The 15762-nt window shown below is 46.0% G+C and overlaps 1 protein-coding gene across 2 annotated transcripts in view; it reads right to left on the bottom strand.

Annotated features, from left to right (window-relative positions):
* Thada (THADA armadillo repeat containing) overlaps positions 1 to 15762 on the bottom strand; it is a 284103-nt gene that overhangs the window by 128187 nt on the left and 140154 nt on the right. The gene's annotated exons all lie outside the window — the stretch shown is intronic.

Here is a 15762-nt window from a genome sequence, read left to right as displayed (position 1 = left end):
TGAAACTCACTGTGGAGCCCTGCTTGTCTGAAACTCACTGTGGAGCCCGGCTGGCCTCACAGAGATCTACCTGCCTTTTTCCAAGTACTAGTTTAAATGTGTGCATCAGCACACCCACCAAGAATTCCATTTCTTTACAAGTTTCTCTTAATTAGAATTATATGAATTATAATTAGTATTAAATTAGATTTTACATGTTTATCATTTTGTCCACATTCAAATGAAGCTATACCTCAAATTCTGGTTTTGTAGGAAATAATGACTCTTATGGGGGAAAAAAAAATGAATGAACAGTCCAGCAAGAAACAAGCCAACACCCACAAGGCCAGCTCAAGGGACTCTCTTAGTGTTTTGAAAATATTTCCTGCCTACTATTTGTAAACTATTTTGTCTGTGTGACACATCTTTCAGTAACAACTCAGCTTTTCTTGGCTATTTGGATATATTTCCACGGTCTGTACCAGAGCAGATGGCTTTTCCAGCACAGCGGCGGTGATAAGATTGAGTAGGCTTGCTTCCCTGCCTCCTAGACACAACACCTCTTCCCGAAGCTATGAATGCTGTGGGGATGAACATGGGGTGCTCCCCACCTCTGGGGCACCAAACTATGGTTTTGTGATATTTAGACTGAATTGAATTCAGCCAGTGAAAGACAGGAACGGGACTCAGTACACAGAAACATAAACCTGACAAGAAAGGGGAATTCTAACCTATTTACATCAACCAGCTGCTACTGTTAGGGTCCCTCAAGATCATTACACAAGGTTCCTAGATGCACATTGGCGCAATGAAACCCATTTAAACACCTTATTTATATCCATGCTGGCCTTTTCCTGAGTAGGCTTAAAACTGTCAGATGAGAAGATAGCAGAATTTGAGGTATAGCTTCATTTGAATGTGGACAAAATGATAAACATGTAAAATCTAATTTAATACAAACACTGGGATGTGTACTGACAACCATGTGATTCTGTTGTAAGGCAGTAAAGGAGAGATGAACACATGAGCATGGATGAGTCCTTTGGAAACTGAAAATCTGCAGGTAAATGGCTTTCCTTCACTCTCAGCAACCCAAGGTCCAAAATTATGTAAGTTTTAACAGTGGAAACTCAGGATAACACACACTAGAGTCAGAAGGAAAACTTCGTATTTATTTTTGAAAGTATGCATAAATAGCAGCCCACAAATAATCTCATTAGGACTTTAGGTATCTCAGCCCCAAGCCTCACGTGTTCTTCACCAAGATGACTGTAAGTGTATGATGACCCTGAGCTCCTGTAACAAGGACAATTTCTTTTGTAACAAAGTCTCAGTATTTCTCAAGAATCTCAGGACTTCTGCAGAGCCAATTCTATTTAGCAACCTGTCACAAGCAGATGGGTTTTACTGCAATTTTTCTTCCTTAAGTGCTGATTTCAGATTGGAAAAATGAGTGCACTGCCAATATCATGCCCCAAAGGAGAAACATCCAAAAAAACAAGGCGAGCCCGACACCTGTTAGATAAAACTAGACGTTACCTTGGGCACATGGAGAACGTGCTTGTCATGTTCCACAGATAGCGCATCAGAAATAGGTAGGTGGGAGAGCCTGTTGCTGGGTGAGGAACTAGGAAACCAAGGCCAATGTGCTCTGGAGCCAACACCTGGACTCAAACCCAAGTCTAGCTCACACTAGCAATATGACCTAGGGCGTATTTCCATGCCACCCCTTAGATGACAGTAATAGCAATAACAAACTCACACTGTTGTCTTGATTAAATAGGCTAACATAGAAGGTCTTATAAATGTTCCATAGACATCTGCTAAGTACCATTTATCACTAATTAGGATGGGGAAATCTGAACAAAAAGAGGCAGAAACACCACAGGCCAGGATTCCTCAGATGACAAATGCCCGGTCCAATTCTCCATCCTATTTTGGTGCCTCAGTGTTCTCTGCACATTTCTGTTGAGTGAACAAATAAAGGAGCGAGTACCTGACTTAAATAGTCTGTAGATGCATCAGACTTATTATCTCCAGGGCCTGTCATGAAGTGCTGCTACTTGCTACTGCAAACTAGTATTAATCAGTAATAATAATAAAAAAAAGAACACTTAATTTCACACTTACTGCAAGGTTTTCGGGGACCAGGGATTTATTTTAGAGCAATGCTCCTGTTAGCGAGCAAATGTGAACACAGTCAGGTCCCGCTGTGGAGAAGGTGGAGTGTGACAACAGACACTGCTGTGATCCTAAGGGAGGGCTGTTCGGTGAGCAGAGACAACTCCAAGACCTGACCTCTGGTTGTCTGTGGGACAGGCAGAGAGTGCTCTAAGAAAGTCTCTGAGGAAGGAAGGAAGGAAGGAAGGAAGGAAAGAAGGAAGGAAGGAAGGAATCAGAGATCAAGACTGACTCCTTAGGCATGTAGCAAGCCCAGGGAGTGCAGGGGAATGAATGGAAAAGGCTGAGGCCAGGACAAGGAAGGAGAGAGTGTTTGAAGAGCAGCAGGAAGGTAGAGTAGGGAGGAATGGGAAGAGGGAGAGAAACAATGGCAAAGGCGGTGGAAGAGGGCGTCAGCAAGAGAATCAGTTTGGGATAAAATCAGAAACTACTGCGAAGCATTCAGGGGCGTTGGAAACTAGATATAGTTTCAGTGCAGCGGTGGGAAGGAGCTAACCTGTATCAGAGCAGGACATGAAGTATGGGACTATGAATATGAAGTTTTCTCAGAATCCTCACAGAACAGGAGACAGCTTTGGGTAGGGAGAGTAGAAGTCTCTGTGGAGAGGCACCAGTGGCCTCTAACGGCTCTTATAAACGCAAGATGATCAAGTAGACCTATTGAGTTAAACAAGAGCAGACCAGACTCTCAGGAAGTTCAGTAGCAGAACAGTGGAGTGGGAGTGACAAATGTTCACTAAATCAAGTGAGGGACAGGAATGTGTGCTGATGTCTAGATCTGGTTTGAAAGGAGGTAAAAAGAAATGCCAATGTGAATGGAGAAGATGGGGAAGAGCAAGCAAAAGCATGGAAGTCGCAGTGCCCTTCATGCACGACATGAAGTCATAATGCATGCGTTAGCCAGACCGTAGACACTGCTGTCTGACGCCTACTAACTCTGGGATCTACTTTCCATGGTTTCAATTACCTGAGGCCTAAAAGTACTTGGGAAATTTCAGGAATAAGCAATCTCTAAGTTTGAATTTATATAACATTTTGAGTACAGTGATTAAATCTCAGATTTCTCTGAAGTATCCAGCTGAAAACATGACCATCAATTTGCTCAGCTCATCCCCAGGGCATAGGCTTCCCACCTGGAAGGCACTTGGCTGTCTGGCTTATTGACTACTGCAGAGAAAGAGTGGGTGGGTTCAAGTCACAATGTATTAAATAACATCTCAAAGCACAGAAAGCAGTGGTAAAGCTGGAAATTCAGCCCTGCCAAGGAACCATCACAACACAGCACACTGAAGTGAAAAGGTGAGAGCTATCCAGTAGGAAAAGAGGAAAAGCTACATTTACGATAAAGACAAGTCTCCTAGCCATGCAGCTATACCAGGGGAGGGGGATTCATGGGAGTTTTGAGGTTGTGCATCAAATACAAAAGTTATACCTTTGGTGTATATGTATGCATTTATGGGAGCAAACACAGAGCAGGGTTCAATACTGACTGGCTTCCTGCAACTACTGGGGATCTGGGACTATATCCCTAAGAACGGCAGGAGACTATTGTGCTAAGGTAAGGAGAGTCAAGGCCCAGAGGGAGGGAGGGGCAGAAAGAGCGCAGGACAAGGGGCGTGGGAGGGGAAGGGGAATGGGAGAGACAGAAACAGATAGAGGCGGGGGTGGGTGGGATGGGGGGGGGCGGGGGTGGTGAGTGAGCACCAGGGGCCTGGAAAAGATAACCAAAACATACTGTGGTGTCATTTTTCCAGATCATTCTACTGTGCTGTATTTAATTTTTACATGCTGCTCAGTTCCCTAGCTCATACTTCTGTGTGGGAAAAAAAACAAAGTACAGTTTTGGTATAAAAATGGTCCCTACTACATACAGAAATGAATGCACATTAACCACCATGGGTTTGGTCTGTGCAGCCCTTCATGTTAGCATTAAAAATATCTATGAGCACCGTGGCAAATTTTTTTGAGAAAATACTTAAGACAAGGGAAATAAAAGCTTTATGTGGATAAAGTTATTAAAGTATTTTAAATGTGTACTGTTGGTGAATTAAAAAGCACGGCCTCTGAGGTAAATACTATTCTTTACTAAAGCCTCCAAAGACTTTGTTGTCAACGGTTTCTCCTGCTAACATGCAAACACTGTCTCTGCATTTCCTGGGTCACCTTTAGTTCAAACAGAAGCAATGCTCCATACTTACTACTGAGTTATGAGTTAGAGCTATTGAAGCCCTGCCCTATATCTGGGTGCCTTGTCTGCAGAGCAGGGGGGCTTTATTTCATTCTTGCATGAGACCACAGTGGATTGTTTCTGTAAGTGCCCCAAATGGCAAATTGAATTTTCCTGAAATTTTACTTGTCCAGCTTCGTGGGAAAGCCTGCACCTCACTGGCCTCAGTACTTAGGGCTTGTACCATATTAACACTGTGGTTAATGTACACAGGCTGGCAGGGTCACAAGCCTGCACTTCATCTCACTGACCTGACAGCCAAGCCGTCAAGGATGAAGACCCCTTTCCTTCCAGCTTACTCACAACTCAGCACAAGCTGGATACACGACAAATGTTTAGCAAGTACTCGGCTCATCAATCAACTGATTGGATTCAGGCTTTTCAACCAAATGACACCAGCAGGCCATGGATTATCATCACTGAACTTCCACCTAAGAATGGGACTCTTTGCAGATCTAATCCCTTGTTCTAACAGGACCTGAACTGGCCTGTTGAAGGAACAGATAACACTGAAGAAAAGCTGGTCTCTACAAGTTTTGTTTTTCTAGCTTGCTTTGTCAACGCATTCCATGAGAGGTGAAGTCCTCATTCCTGTTTCTTAAAAACATACTTGGAAAAAAAAAGGTCTTAAAGAGCTCCGGCACCCCTGACTGAGTTGGCCAGGCCGGCTCTAGGAATTGAGAAAGAAAAATCAGTGAGTATTCTTTCTTGCCCCCCCCCCCTGCTCCCTCCCGAACTTTAGGGGAGGGTGAGGTACGCAAAATAGAAAACATGATTTCATCCCACATGTTAAACTTTACCTACCTCTGGATGGAGTCTGCAAACTCAGAAGAGCATGACAACAGCTCTCAATAGAGCTAGATGGGGCCACAGGGAAGAGGCGGCCAAGCAGGAGGATATCCCCAACCCCTATTCCCATCTCTGCTCCATGGCCTCCTTCTGAGGCCTAAACTGCTGCCACTAGAGTCTTGGGGAGTTATTTCACATGTACATCTCTGTATCACAATTAGCGCAGGGAGTAAGCCCTGATAGAGAGAGGAGTGGACACCAGTCTGCCTTAAAGACAAAAGGGAAAATGAGCCGCTGAAACCCCCCTGAGCAGAGGTGAACCTTTGTACTTTGCCGTTTTGTCCAAGGCCTGATCCAGCGTTTACAGTTAGCCACACCAGTAACACCAAAGGGAGACAGTTCTAGACAGACAGGGCAACAGGTCCCCTGATAACCCAACTGTCAGCAGATTAGGGTGCCAGCAGTTGTTGTCCCCAAGCCCCTATGAAATTCAGTAGTAACCAAAGGAGGGCCAGGAAAGGGGAATCCTTCATTTGCTGCCCCAGCAGGCCCACTTGTTAGGTGTTCCCTGTGCAATGGCAGGACTTGGGGACTCCAGTCCTCCCCAGGCATCTCTATTCAAACAAGACCCTTTCAAAACTAGGACAACAACAGTTATTGATTCCAGCCATTTAAAAAGGCCACCTCTGACTTCTCAAGACTCAGATGTTCCTTATACTGTCAGAAAACAAAGGCAACTTAAGCCAACATCTGGAATGGAAGAATACAGCAACCGCAGAAAAAGATAATTAAATCAATAAGGAATGCTTTTCAGACATAACATCACAAAGGCCAAAAGAGTGTTTTCAGAAACATCCAGAACAAAGTTACAGAAGTTACTCAGAAGCTAAATTTAAGTGGATTAATTTCTGGAGGGCATCATTTAGGAGTAGACCACCACACCATGTGGGCCACGCCAAGATGGCTCCCCAATGCTCTCCTTAGTAAGATGGAGGAAGACATAGGAATGTGTACACAGGTGTGAGACATTTACAAGAAGACTCACTGGTTCACTCAGCACTCATTTAGGATTCTGAGACAAGGCATCCCAAACAGACACTTTGCCGGTCACCGTGCCCAAGCTCAGATGCATCAGAGACCCTTTGGGAAATGTACCCGACGTATGATCGGTTTTGCTCACACACTTCCCTTGCTGGGCAGCCCACTGTGAGGAAATCTATTCAGCCTTTGATGGAGAACACTGCCTCTCACAAAACTCTTCTTTGTCTTCAGAGTCACACTCTCTCTCACGTTCCCACCGGGAGGAAAAATGACAAATTGTGTGCCTTCTGCCATATGGCAGCCTCTGAGTATGTAGAGACCATTACCACCTTCCCCAGCCTAACTGAGTGTGTGGAGACCATTACCATCTCTCCCAGCCTAACTGAGTGTGTGGAGACATTACCATCTCCCAGCCTAACTGAGTGTGTGGAGACATTACCATCTCCCCAGCCTAATTGAGTGTGTGGAGACATTACCATCTCCCAGCCTAACTGAGTGTGTGGAGACATTACCATCTCCCAGCCTAACTGAGTGTGTGGAGACATTACCATCTCCCAGCCTAACTGAGTGTGTGGAGACATTACCATCTCCCAGCCTAACTGAGTGTGTGGAGACATTACCATCTCCCAGCCTAACTGAGTGTGTGGAGACATTACCATCTCCCAGCCTAACTGAGTGTGTGGAGACATTACCATCTCCCAGCCTAACTGAGTGTGTGGAGACATTACCATCTCCCCAGCCTAACTGAGTGTGTGGAGACATTACCATCTCCCCAGCCTAACTGAGTGTGTGGAGACATTACCATCTCCCCAGCCTAACTGAGTGTGTGGAGACATTACCATCTTCCCCAGCCTAACTGAGTGTGTGGAGACATTACCATCTCCCAGCCTAACTGAGTGTGTGGAGACATTACCATCTCCCAGCCTAACTGAGTGTGTGGAGACATTACCATCTCCCAGCCTAACTGAGTGTGTGGAGACATTACCATCTCCCAGCCTAACTGAGTGTGTGGAGACATTACCATCTCCCCAGCATAACTGAGTGTGTGGAGACATTACCATCTCCCCAGCCTAACTGAGTGTGTGGAGACATTACCATCTCCCCAGCCTAACTGAGTGTGTGGAGACATTACCATCTTCCCCAGCCTAACTGAGTGTGTGGAGACATTACCATCTCCCAGCCTAACTGTGTGGAGACCATTACCATCTCCCAGCCTAACTGAGTGTGTGGAGACATTACCATCTCCCAGCCTAACTGAGTGTGTGGAGACATTACCACCTTCCCCAGCCTAACTGAGTGTGTGGAGACCATTACCATCTCCCAGCCTAACTGAGTGTGTGGAGACATTACCATCTCCCCAGCCTAACTGAGTGTGTGGAGACATTACCATCTCCCCAGCCTAACTGAGTGTGTGGAGACATTACTATCTCCCCAGCCTAACTGAGTGTGTGGAGACATTACCATCTCCCCAGCCTAACTGAGTGTGTGGAGACATTACCATCTCCCAGCCTAACTGAGTGTGTGGAGACATTACCATCTCCCAGCCTAACTGAGTGTGTGGAGACATTACCATCTTCCCCAGCCTAACTGAGTGTGTGGAGACATTACTATCTCCCCAGCCTAACTGAGTGTGTGGAGACATTACCATCTCCCCAGCCTAACTGAGTGTGTGGAGACATTACCACCTTCCCCAGCCTAACTGAGTGTGTGGAGAACATTACCATCTCCCCAGCCTAACTGAGTGTGTGGAGACATTACCATCTCCCAGCCTAACTGAGTGTGTGGAGACATTACCATCTCCCAGCCTAACTGAGTGTGTGGAGACCATTACCATCTCCCCAGCCTAACTGAGTGTGTGGAGACCATTACCATCTCCCCAGCCTAACTGAGTGTGTGGAGACATTACCATCTCCCCAGCCTAACTGAGTGTGTGGGGACATTACCATCTCCCAGCCTAACTGAGTGTGTGGAGACCATTACCATCTCCCAGCCTAACTGAGTGTGTGGAGACCATTACCATCTCCCCAGCCTAACTGAGTGTGTGGAGACCATTACCATCCCCCAGCCTAACTGAGTGTGTGGAGACATTACCATCTCCCCAGCCTAACTGAGTGTGTGGAGACATTACCATCTCCCCAGCCTAACTGAGTGTGTGGAGACATTACCATCTCCCAGCCTAACTGAGTGTGTGGAGACATTACCATCTCCCAGCCTAACTGAGTGTGTGGAGACCATTACCATCCCCCAGCCTAACTGAGTGTGTGGAGACATTACCATCTCCCCAGCCTAACTGAGTGTGTGGAGACCATTACCATCTCCCCCAGCCTAACTGAGTGTGTGGAGACATTACCATCTCCCCAGCCTAACTGAGTGTGTGGAGACATTACCATCTCCCCAGCCTAACTGAGTGTGTGGAGACATTATCATCTCCCAGCCTAACTGAGTGTGTGGAGACATTACCATCTCCCAGCCTAACTGAGTGTGTGGAGACCATTACCATCTCCCCCAGCCTAACTGAGTGTGTGGAGACATTACCATCTCCCCAGCCTAACTGAGTGTGTGGAGACATTACCATCTCCCCAGCCTAACTGAGTGTGTGGAGACCATTACCATCTTCCCCAGCCTAACTGAGTGTGTGGAGACATTACCATCTCCCCAGCCTAACTGAGTGTGTGGAGACATTACCATCTCCCAGCCTAACTGAGTGTGTGGAGACATTACCATCTCCCCAGCCTAACTGAGTGTGTGGAGACATTACCATCTCCCCAGCCTAACTGAGTGTGTGGAGACATTACCATCTCCCAGCCTAACTGAGTGTGTGGAGACATTACCATCTCCCCAGCCTAACTGAGTGTGTGGAGACCATTACCATCCCCCAGCCTAACTGAGTGTGTGGAGACCATTACCATCTCCCCAGCCTAACTGAGTGTGTGGAGACATTACCATCTCCCAGCCTAACTGAGTGTGTGGAGACATTACCATCTCCCCAGCCTAACTGAGTGTGTGGAGACATTACCATCCCCCAGCCTAACTGAGTGTGTGGAGACCATTACCATCTCCCCAGCCTAACTGAGTGTGTGGAGACATTACCATCTCCCCAGCCTAACTGAGTGTGTGGAGACATTACCATCTCCCAGCCTAACTGAGTGTGTGGAGACCATTACCATCTCCCCAGCCTAACTGAGTGTGTGGAGACATTACCATCTCCCAGCCTAACTGAGTGTGTGGAGACATTACCATCTCCCAGCCTAACTGAGTGTGTGGAGACATTACCACCTTCCCCAGCCTAACTGAGTGTGTGGAGACCATTACCATCTCCCCCAGCCTAACTGAGTGTGTGGAGACCATTACCATCTCCCCAGCCTAACTGAGTGTGTGGAGACCATTACCATCTCCCAGCCTAACTGAGTGTGTGGAGACATTACCATCTCCCCAGCCTAACTGAGTGTGTGGAGACCATTACCATCTTCCCCAGCCTAACTGAGTGTGTGGAGACATTACCATCTCCCCAGCCTAACTGAGTGTGTGGAGACATTACCATCTCCCAGCCTAACTGAGTGTGTGGAGACATTACCATCTCCCCAGCCTAACTGAGTGTGTGGAGACCATTACCATCTTCCCCAGCCTAACTGAGTGTGTGGAGACATTACCATCTCCCCAGCCTAACTGAGTGTGTGGAGACATTACCATCTCCCAGCCTAACTGAGTGTGTGGAGACATTACCATCTCCCAGCCTAACTGAGTGTGTGGAGACCATTACCATCTTCCCCAGCCTAACTGAGTGTGTGGAGACATTACCATCTCCCAGCCTAACTGAGTGTGTGGAGACATTACCATCTCCCAGCCTAACTGAGTGTGTGGAGACCATTACCACCTTCCCCAGCCTAACTGAGTGTGTGGAGACATTACCATCTCCCCAGCCTAACTGAGTGTGTGGAGACCATTACCATCTTCCCCAGCCTAACTGAGTGTGTGGAGACCATTACCATCTTCCCCAGCCTAACTGAGTGTGTGGAGACCATTACCATCTCCCCAGCCTAACTGAGTGTGTGGAGACCATTACCATCTTCCCCAGCCTAACTGAGTGTGTGGAGACATTACCATCTCCCCAGCCTAACTGAGTGTGTGGAGACCATTACCATCTCCCAGCCTAACTGAGTGTGTGGAGACCTTTACCAGCCTAATGGCTTCCAGATGTCTAGCTTGCTCCACACTGTGCTCACTGCCCCAAATAAATATTAGCCTACCAATTAGCCTACCTCCTAAAGTGATGGTCCCAGAGCAGAATAACAAACAGGACAATGTGGGCCTGTCCTGTCCTCAGAGTTCAGGAGGACCATGGAAAAACTCTGCTCTCTGCAGCAGCAGTGTGTCACGATGCACCCTGTGCTCACAGAAAATACCATTCCCAAAACTTTCTCACACAAAGCAGACACCCTACATTCTAATCAGATATAATCTTAATTATAAAGACCAGAACATGGTACATATCTCTAGTCTCAAGCTACCAATACAGTTTCCTAAGTCTATTTAGAATCTACATTAAAAAAAATACTTGCCAGGCAGTGGTGGCGCACTCCTTTAATCCCAGCACTCGAGGGCAGAGGCAGGTGATTTCTGAGTTCGAGGCCAGCCTGGTCTACAAAGTGAGTTCCAGGACAGCCAGGGCTACACAGAGAAACCCTGTCTCAAAAAAAAAAAAAAACAAAAACAAAAAACAAAAAACAACAACTTATTGTATGGAAGTTAGAGGACAGCTTGTACAAGTCAGATTTCCCCTTTAATCAGGAGGGTCCCAGGGATCAAAACCAGGTCAGTGTTAGGCTTGCTGTCCAGGGCTTTTACCTGTTGAGTTAATTTGCTAGTCTCTATCTTCAATAAAGGGCCATATCAGACATAATAAAAAAGTATAGGGACTAATATGACATTCAACCATCTGTCCAGAACCAAGCATTAAAAAAGAAAGCATACTTCATAAATAAAGTTCAAGTTCTGAGTTCGTGGCTTTCCAGTTCCTTTTCCACTTCCTTTCCCCAAGCTGCACAGAGGCAATGGGTGTGGCCTGAACTTGCCATGCCTCCCTGACTCCTGAAACCCTTGCAATTTAGTCATTTCTCTATGTCACACACTTAATAAGTTGCGGCTGAATCTGTTTTCTTTAAGTGAGTCAGATGCTGACTAAAGTTTCACGTCAGCAGCCGAGAGGCCATCAAGCACTGAAGGGACGCAGACAATGACTTACTAATCTTAGGGAGTGAGTCCTTACTAGTTCTCAGCAGAGAAAGCACAGAGCACTCGGGAGTGATACGTTGATGAGCAAGTCAAACATAGCTGATATCAATACAACTATGCAGTCATTTAAAACATTGCTTTTCCACTTTGAAGAGTTTTTTGAAGGCTGTCAGCACAATATTTCCATGCCTCATGGTTCCCAAAATGCTGTCATTTGAACCCATGTTTGTCAGTCATTGAGTCTCAGGATATGCTCTCACTCACAGAACACAGTGCACTCTCCCTAGAACCCCACCTTCATCTGGCTTCAGGAGTTTCCTTCCCATTTACTGGCAGAGACTCACCAAAACAAGTGCTAAAAAAATGCCTGCTGTTTCAGAGTCTAAATGTTCTCAACCCAAGAAATGACAAATGTCTCAGGATGAATGACATGTGGGACACACTGCACATGTGCATGAAAAGACACAGTTACCTGTCAATCAAATATATGCAGTTATTATATACCACCAGAGATGAGAGAGACAGAGTCTCTCTAAGCAGTCCTGGAGCTCTCTATGTAGACCAGGCTAGCCTCAAACTCGCAGAGATTCTCCTGTCTCTGTCTCCCAAATGATAGGGTTAAGGTGTTAAATGATGTGCACCACTACCTGCAGCCTTAAAATTATCCTTCTCTATTCTTTTCCTATAAAAGACTGTCAACCTCTTGGGCTCTGTTACACATAAACCTAGAAGCGGTATCTGTAAGCAGGACATTTAACCCCATTACACTGAGGCTCTCCTACCTGGGTTTTCCATTCTTACTGTATTAGTCTGGATGTCCCTCCCTTCCATGTCTGGCTCCATTGTAACTGGATGAGTTACAACAGAGACAGTGCTTTGCAGCTTCTCTCTCTCCTATGACACTAACCCTGCCTCAGGTACTTCCTAAAGGACAGTCAGAGAGGAGCTCAGAAGCCAAGAGGCTCCCAAGCTCATGAGGCCAAAGAGGACCAAGGTAACATTCAGTCCAAGAATTTAATTTGATCAAAACTTGTTTGAATGGGAAGCGGGAACATCAGAGAGGTGACTCATAATATAACCAAATGGCAGAGCTCATGTTAAAACAGACTTCCTCAAAGGCCAGGTCGAACATGGAACCCAGTTGAAGCCCCTACCTATATAAACCATCACTGTGGCTACATGTAGTTCCGATAATAAAGGACTGGAAGTCCTTGAATACTTCAGATAAGCAGATCAGCTCACATACAAAGTTTTGACTCCAACTAGTTTCATTTTTACATTACTCAATTTAACTCAGTATCCAAATTTGTATTAGGTAGGGGAAAGTACCACAAAAGAGCAATGCCTGACCGGCATAGGAGGAGATTAGCTTATGCTTAAGAGCAAGCACTGAGCACGGGTACAGTAGAGTAGTGACGAATGACAAGGAAGGGGAGCTCTGCACGTTGAAGAGGGGAGCATCAGGAGCCGACAGCACAAGAACAGGGCCAGGCAGGACTTTCACCTTGGTGGTACCAGAGCCACTCTGCTTGCCTTTTTTGTCTCTTTAAAGCAAATGTTGCCCTCTACTTATCTAAAAGGATTCTGGGAAGTCAGAGCAGGTACAAATAGGGTAGATAGATGGATGCATGACACATAGGTTAGTTGGAAGCTCTGAGTTCAATTCCCAGCACTTCATAATCTTGGCATACTGGCACATGCCTATTATGTGGGTGCTTGGAAAGTAGGGGCAAGAGGATCAAAAGTACAAGGTCATCTCTGGCTACATGCTGAGCCCAGGAAAGTGTAGTCTGCATGGGACTCCATCTCAAACCCAAAACAAAAACAAAACAGCAATTTAACACAGAGACTTAAAGGAGACCTCTTGGTACCAGAATCTCAACGGAAGGAGGAACTCATTACTGTTTCCTGTAAGAGCCACAATACCCCAACACAGAACACAGCTGCTTTGCTTCGTAACCTGGAGAAGGTGCAACGTTATCATCTACATTATGTGTTTAAAGGAAAACAAGACCAGAGTCATATTATTTCCTGTCACAAGACTAAGTTCTTCTATCTTCACCTTCCTCTTTGATATGACTGATATAATCCTAAGGTTCCACGAACTATTCTAAATACATGAACACAAGCTTTCCTAGTGTTTCAATGTAAACTGTCCACCCCTCCCGCATAGGTACATGATTTCTACAGGAACATATTTGTTTTGTTATTTGTACTTAGTACTTGTCAGGGAAAAGCAAGCAAGCAGATTTCACTTTAAACAAAGGAAAACAAATGGACTGGGGAAGTGGGTACTGAAATGAATTAAAGCAAGCTGGGAGAAGGGGATGCCGAGCGGGAAGAAGGATGTTTCTAAGTGCCCCACAGTGAGGAGAGTCTCCCTCAGCAGTGAGTGAGGTGCTGACCTCTCAGGCGGCAGGAGTTACTTTTCACACAGGGAGCACATTAGTCCAGAGCAGGAACACCGCAGCGTGACAGGGTCACAATTAGAAGTGGCAGAGCACTCAAAAGCCAAGTCTCCTCAGTCCAGGCCTTTGCTCTCCAGGACTCTAGAGTCATGGCTCTAGGATGGTACTGTATGGTTTCCTGTAATGTTTCAGTGGAAGCTTGAAATTTGCCTTTGAAAGGAACTGAAAGGCTTCAGGCCCTTCCTTTAACCCTTTACAGAGCCCAACAAACAGGCGCCGGTGAGCTGTAGTCAAGCGGTTCTTGGAGCTCCGGTAAAGCACCAGTATTCTGCTTCATGCCGTCACAACGCAGAGGGAGTGGTTGTATGTGAAGACACTGCACTCATGGAGGAAGGGGCTGGATAGCAAAGAACTGCCCATACAGACCAGAGAAATCAAATCAGCTACCTCTAAGATTCAGGCTGGCAAAAACAAAACAAACAAACAAACAGTAACAGAGAAATAAGCTAAGGTCCTTAAAATCTTAGATTTATTTTGCCTGCAAATATATGTGTGCATCATGGCCATACCTGGTGTCTGTGGAGCTTCTAAGAGGTTGCTGGATTCCCTGGAACTGAAATTACAGGCAGTTGTGAGCCACCATATGAATAGTGGAAACTGAACCTTTGTCTGCTGCAGGAGCAAGTGTTCTGAACTGTTAAAGCATCTTTCCAGCCTCTTGGGTAGACTCTTACATACACAGGGCTGAGGATGCAACTCAATGGTAGAGCTTGCCAAGCACAAGCAAGGCCCTGGGTTTGAGCCCCAACACTGTGAAACAGACAACACAAACTAAACCAACCAAACTAACCCGGATGATGTTCTAAGTTCCTGGTATACATCCTTGCACAGCTTGGGGCCTGGAACCCTAACTAGGTAGAATGAGGAAATGAGGAAAGGACAGACCAGACATACAGACTATACGGGATCAGGTGGTCTAGACTCTAATGGGGAAGCTCAGTATGTTTATATCTATAGCTGAACAGGGAGGTAAGGGTGTTGCACACAGCTAGCTGAAGAAGGAAGCAGGGTTACCATATACAACTGAAAAAGGAGACAGGATTAGCTAATCTTAGTAGGAGCAGTCTCTTTGTAGGGGAGTAATCTTTAGGCCATGAACTTGGGCTCCCAATGCGGGTGGTGGGGAGAAGCTGTGAACCTTTTCTGCAATTACTATCACCATCCCCAACATGGTCGAGAGGAAGGCACTGCCATTCTCTGAATTTTATCCAGGGAAATTTCACCCATGGGTCCAGGCACCAGCGTCACTGACATGGTCATGCCTATGTCAACAACACACACTTACTAAGGACTTCAATGCTCTCTACAACCTGGTTTCAGAGTAGTATTTAAATCCTCTAAACTACTGTGATCTTTGACTATCTCTCAGGACCATGCACATACTCAGATTATATATAAGTAGGTCCATTTGGAAGAGTATTTCAATGTAGCAACTTCCTGTCTCTAGGAACAACCAACAACAGATGGCGTAATAAAAGCCTCTGCAGAATGAATGGTCTCAACATAGATGCCGATGGTGCACAGCACATCTTGGTTTCTAATGGCGCTGATTCTGTTTGTGCTGTTCCCCTTTTATCAACTTTCTGAAACACTGCTTAGCTGTATCCTCCCCTCCATACACACAAATGTTCATGAAAGAGAACACTTTTAAGGCTCTTGAAAGTAAAATTTACCACCAAATTTCTAAAATGAATCACCCAATACTGGAGGAGGCAGACGGTAACTTTGTATCAGGAAACACAAGCCAGTCCCAGTGAGTCACCTCTGTGATCACAGATAGCACAGCCACAGCCCAGGCTTGGTGGCAAACAAATGGCCACAGCATCACATGTCAGAATCTTGTGT

The sequence above is a fragment of the Mus caroli genome, unplaced genomic scaffold (assembly GCF_978045245.1).
Source record: "Mus caroli unplaced genomic scaffold, Mus_caroli_1 scaffold_18, whole genome shotgun sequence".
In the NCBI taxonomy this organism is placed as follows: Eukaryota; Metazoa; Chordata; class Mammalia; order Rodentia; family Muridae; genus Mus; species Mus caroli.
This window is presented reverse-complemented; position numbering and strand designations above follow the sequence as displayed.